The sequence below is a fragment of the Capra hircus genome, chromosome 9 (assembly GCF_001704415.2).
Source record: "Capra hircus breed San Clemente chromosome 9, ASM170441v1, whole genome shotgun sequence".
NCBI classification, from domain to species: Eukaryota; Metazoa; Chordata; class Mammalia; order Artiodactyla; family Bovidae; genus Capra; species Capra hircus.
In genome coordinates, this window is record NC_030816.1 from 82,989,099 (window position 1) to 82,995,082 (window position 5,984).

Genomic DNA, 5,984 nt, shown 5'->3' on the forward strand with positions numbered 1-5,984 from the left:
TACCTTAATTCCAGTGAGAGAGAGAAACATTATTCCTATAAAACTATTCTTTCCCCCTCCTTTTGGCATTAGTATTAAGCATATCACACATATATAATATTTTAGAATTCAATATCACACTGCAAAGTTATTACTTTATATAATCTTATATCTTTTAGAGAATGTGAGAGAAGGAAGAAGCCGTGGTTCAAATGCCACTGACTCTCTCAGCTCCTACAGATGCTGGGTAGATTTTCCTGAGTAAATTTTCTTGATTTGCTGTATCCCCTCAGAAGAACCTCCAGGGTTTAAACGATGTTCGGTGTTCTTTATCATTTTCACAGTTGTGCTTACTCTGCAGGGACAGGCCCACGCGGCAGCTCATTTCGCCATCCTGGACGCGGAACCCCGAGATCTGTGCTTAGCCTCTTGTTGCTCTTAGAGGGATGCTTCTACATGGCAAACAGCTTTCAGGATGGTTTAAATGGCCTGTGCAGGGCTTCCCTGGTGGCCCCGTGGTAAAGACCCCAACTGCCAATGCAGGAGACACGGGTTCAAGTCCTGTTCTGGGAAGAGCCCTCATGCTGAGGAGCAAGTAAATGCACGCGCCGCGAGTACTGACCTGTGCTCTAGAGCCCAGGAGCCACAGCTATTGAGCTCACACGTCACAACTGCCGAAGCCCAAGTGCCCTAGAGCGTGTGCTCTGCAACAAGAGAAGCCACCGCAGTAAGTCGGCGCACCGCAGCTACAGAGCAGCCCTGGTTCACCGCAACTGGGGAAAAGCAATGAAGCAGCACAGCAACGAAGACCCAGCAGTCAAAAATGAACGAATAATAACAAATTATAATCATAAATACATACAAAATTAAATAAAAATGACAAATAGCCTGTATGAGGGAAGGAATTTATAGTCACAATGTCATTTATAGTCACAATGTCACTGAACACGTGTGGGATGCATGCTTTGAGTCTGATTGATTGGATAAGTGTTTGTTTATACCCTACCATCTGCATCAGACAGGATGGGAGATGGTTTAACAGCTACATACACTACAGCAAGAAAGATGAAAATTAACAGAGAAAGTAAAGCAAAGGGAAAGTAAGAACTGCTCAGAGGTATTGCTAATAATGTTGTTCCGTCTCTAAGTTGTGTCTGACTCTGTGAACCCACGGGCTACAGCATGCCAGGTTTCCCTGCCCTTCACTATCTCCTGGAATTTGCTCCACTCCTGTCCACTGAGTTGGTAATGATGAATTTATGCTAAGATAATAGATGTTTTCTCTTTCTTGACTGCTCAGTGGAACCAGAAAAACATGTGGCTTTTTTCAAGATGAACTATACTTGAGAGCTTATCCCATGATTGAAACTCACAGCCTGAGTGAGCACTTGAGTTAGGTTCTTTGGGGCTTATTTCTCAACAGCACTTAACCTATGAGATCAGCTAGCTACTCATTGACACAGTTTCCAAGCTTTAATACAAATGTTCCTTCTCTCTTGTGCCAGTATTTATAAGCTCCGCACAGAAATTCACTACCTATCTTCTTTCTCAGAAATATTCCACTAAAATTTACCATTGCCTTTTTTGTCTTATAAAAATAAATGACTGAAGTTGAAAAGTATATGAATAATCTATTTGGATTCATTGGGAAGATCTTGGCTCTGAATATATAGGGTTGATATACCAACGACTAAATTCCCCTTCAGTCTAATTACTGTTGTTTCATAACACCAGTCCAAAGTCTTTTTTTTTTCTTTCTTTCTTAGACTGTTTATTGTACGTGCTATATTTGTGGGAAATCACGACCTCTGAAGGAACTCGGAGGTGAACTGCATTCAGTCAGGTTGAGCGTGGCAGTTAAGCAGAAGCCTGCTTCTCTTTATAGGTTGCCATCATCTTCTTGATTTCAGCAATAGCTTTCCCAGGATTTAGCCCCTTGGGGTGGGTCCACGTGCAGTTCATGATGGTGTGGCAGCGGTACAGAGAGAAGGGGTCCTGCAGCTTAGCCAGGCGCTCTGCTGTGAAATCGTCTCTGGAGTCAGTCATCCAGCGATAGGCCTGCATGAGGACTGTGGGGCCCAGGTACTCATCTCCGTTCCACCAGTAGCTTGGGCAGCTGGTGCTGCAGCAGGCACAGAGAATACACTCATAGAGCCTGTCCAGTTTCTCATGGTCTTCTATGGATTTCAGATACGGCTCCTTGCCTCCCTGGGACTCATCCTTCTTCTTTAAGTAAGGCTCGATGGACTTGTACTGAGCATAGAAGTTGCTCAAATCAGGAACAAGATCCTTTATCACATACATATGTGGCAGAGGGTAGATTTTGGAAACTTTGCTGAGGCTGGTGTTGATCCTGTGGGTGCATGCAAGAGAGTTGCCTCTGTTGATGTTCATGGCACAGGAACCGCAGATGCCTTCTCTGCATGATCTCCGGAAGGTCAGGGTGGAATCAATTTCATTCTTAATCTTGATTAAAACATCCAGCACCATCAGACCACAGTTATTCAAATCAATCTCATAAGTTTGCATATGAGGTTTGTCTCCAGTCTTGTCTCGGTCCCATTGATAGATGGCAAATTTCTTGATTTGGGGTGCTGCGGCTGCAGCTGTCTGGGCCCCACGGCAGGCCTGCAGGCAGCCCCACCAAGGGCGGCGGCTGGGAACCTGTGCCTCAAGGAGAGAGTGACCACAGCCTCCATCTTGGCTCCTGACCCAAAGTCTTTTATTCTTGCTTCAAACTCTATTGTTAAGTCATAAATATTAAATTCCATCACAGCTGTCATTGGTCCTTTAAGACAGTTGACTTGTAGCCACATAAAGGTGATTACATCGCCCCTGAAATTTCAAAACTTGGAGCTGCTTTATTCAGTAGTGGTGAAATCTGCCTACCAATATTTATTCCCACCCTTCTCCTTTGCTAACAAAAACCCTGATTTTATTCAGAGTAGCAATTTGACCAGCCCCAGACAATGATTCATGATGGGTTTAGGCCAATTATGACAATCTTTCATCTTTGCCACATACTCTTTTTCCCAGACTGCTTTGCAAAAAAGGGTGGCTGTTTGACCCAAATCTGGTCATGAGATGATTTGAGAAAGCTGCTAGGGGGTTATCTGGGAAATATTTTCTTCTGTTGTAAAAGGAAATTCCTTTTTTTTTCATCCAGAATCTTTTTTCTTTGTAAATTAAATGTCTCTTGCAAGGATTTGATATTAGAACTGTGACAGCTATTTTGTGGGTACAAGCCTGGGGATAAAATCTTGATATCTTGAGGACTAGAAGGATGAATCTACATCCTGATGACATTTTCAGAATTTCTGCACCAAACCTGGACCCTTATCTTCAAACATACTATGTGAGGCAAACTACTTTAGGGTTTAAGTTGCTCTCAGTCAGGCCTTCTGTTGCTTGGAACTTACAGTGGCTCTACCAAGTGGTTAGTTAAAATTGGCGGTCTACAGAGAATTTTACCATGAAGGCAGAATTAGATCTTAACCCCATGGAGGGTAGTACTTAGAACAAGATTTGAATGATTTATTCAGATAGTTGTGTCACTAATAACTTTTCTGAAAACCTTCTATTTCAGTAAACAGTCATTGAAAACCCAAACAGAGCAGTGCCATTGGGGATTTTCCTTGTCTGCATCCGAATAAAGGTGTCTGGTCCCTGAAGGAGACCTGGTCAGATTTGCAAGACAAAAAAAGGACCCCCATCCTGAGTGGATCTCACCAAATATTTGTTGCTTTTGGATGTTCTGCAGGTTCCTGCTCAGAACTCCTAAAGAAAAATCTGCAAGCTCTTTCTTGGCTCTCAAGTCTCCTTGGAAATGGAGGCTTGCCTTGTAGCCCACAGCATCTCCTTATCCTCCAACCCTACTTTTACTGTGCCCCAGGGTTGATGTGCACTCCAGCGAGCAGGGGCCTGGCTGTGGATTCCTCGTGAGGGTCTTTGCACCATCGCAGTTGAATTCATACACTAATCTCACCTGTTTCTAACTACATGACCCACCAACCCACTGTGGGAGGTTGACTCAATACATATCTGTTACTATTTATAAAAGAGTGTGTCTGCTCCCCATTTCCTTTTTAAATGCATCTAAGAGCAGGGTCTCCAGAAGTCACTGGGGTCCTGCCTCCCTTCAGGTCAATACCAAATCCTTAGTAAGACATCTTTGTTCATTTCCAAGGCAAAACATTCAATATCACAATAATCCAAGTCTATGCCCCAACCAGTGATGCTGAAGAAGCTGAAGTTGAATGGTTCTATGAAGACCTCCAAGACCTTCTAGAAATAACACCCAAAAAAGATGTCCTTTTCATTATAGGGGACTGGAATGCAAAAATAGGAAGTCAAGAGATACCTGGAATAACAGACACATTTGGCCTTGGAGTAAAGAATGAAGCAGGGCAAAGGCTAATAGAGTATTTTGCCAAGAGAACACCCTGGTCATAGCAAACACCCTCTTCCAACAACACAAGAGAAGACTCTACACATGGATATCACCAGATGGTCAATACTGAATCAGATTGATGATATTCTTTGCAGCCAAAGGTGGAGAAGCTCTATACAGTCAGCAAAAACAAGACTGGGAGCTGACTCTGGCTCAGATCATGAACTCCTTATTGCCAAATTCAGACTTAAATTGAAGAAAGTAGGGAAAACCACTAGACCATTCAGGTATGATCTAAATCAAATCCCTTACGATTACACAGTGAAAGTGAGAAATAGATTCAAGGGATTAGATCTGATAGATAGAGTGCCTAAAGAACTGTGGACAGAAGTTCGTGACATTTTATGGGAGACAGGGATCAAGACCATCCCCAAGAAATAGAAATGCAAAAAGGCAAAATGGTTGTCTGGGGAGGCTTTACAAATAGCTGAGAAAAGAAGATAAGCTAAAGGTAAAGGAGCAAAGGAAAGATACACCTATCTGAATGCAGAGTTCCAAAGAATAGCAAGGAGAGATTTAAAAAAAATAAAAAAAGCCTTCCTCAGTGATCAATGCAAAGAAACAGAGGAAAACAATAGAATGGGAAAGACTAGAGATCTCTTCAAGAAATTAGAGAATCCAAGGGAATATTTCATGCAAAGATGGGCTCAATAAAGGACAGAAATGGTAGGGACCTAACAGAAGCAGAAGATATTAAGAAGACGTGGCAAGAATACACAGAAGAACTGTACAAAAAAGATCTTCATGATCCAGATAATCACGATGGTGTGATCACTCACCTGGCGCCAGAATGCAAAGTCGCATTCCTGGAATGTGAAGTCAAGTGGGCCTTAGGAAGCATCACTACAAACAAAGCTAGTGGAGGTGATGGAATTCCAGCTATTTCAAATCCTGAAAGATGATGCTGTGAAAGTGCTGCACTCAGTATGCCAGGAAATTTGGAAAGCTCAGCAGTGGCCACAGGACTGGAAAAGAACAGTTTTCATTCCAATCCCAAAGAAAAGCAATACCAAGGAATATTCAAACTACTGCACAATTGCACTCCTTTCACACGCTAGCAAAATAATGCTCAAAATTCTCCAAGCAAGGCTTCAACAGTACATGAACTGAGAACTTCCAGATGTTCAAGCTGGATTTAGAAAAGGCAGAGGAACCGGAGGTCGAATTGCCAACATCTGTTGGATCATCGAAAAAGCAGAAGAGTTCCAGAAAAACGTCTACTTCTGTTTTATTAACTATGCCAAAGCCTTTGACTGTGTGGATCGCAATAAACTGTGGAAAATTCTGACAGAGATAGGAATACCAGATCACCTTACCTGCCTCCTGAGAAATCTATACGCAGGTCAAGAAGCAATAGTTAGAACTGGACATAGAACAACAGACTGGTTCCAAATCAGGAAAGGAGTATGTCAAGGCTGAATATTGTCACCCTGCTTATTTAACTTCTATGAAGTGTACATCATATGAAATGCTGGGCTAGAAGAAGCACAAGCTGGAATCAAGATTGCCAGGAGAAATATCAATAACCTCAGATATGCAGATGACACCACCTTCA

At 42.5% G+C, this 5,984-nt stretch overlaps 1 pseudogene across 1 annotated transcript; it reads right to left on the reverse strand.

Moving 5' to 3' along the window:
- Positions 1,824-2,678, reverse strand: LOC102182038 (annotated as a pseudogene). Its single transcript, XR_001918584.1, has one exon. The product of XR_001918584.1 is annotated as a succinate dehydrogenase [ubiquinone] iron-sulfur subunit, mitochondrial pseudogene (transcript).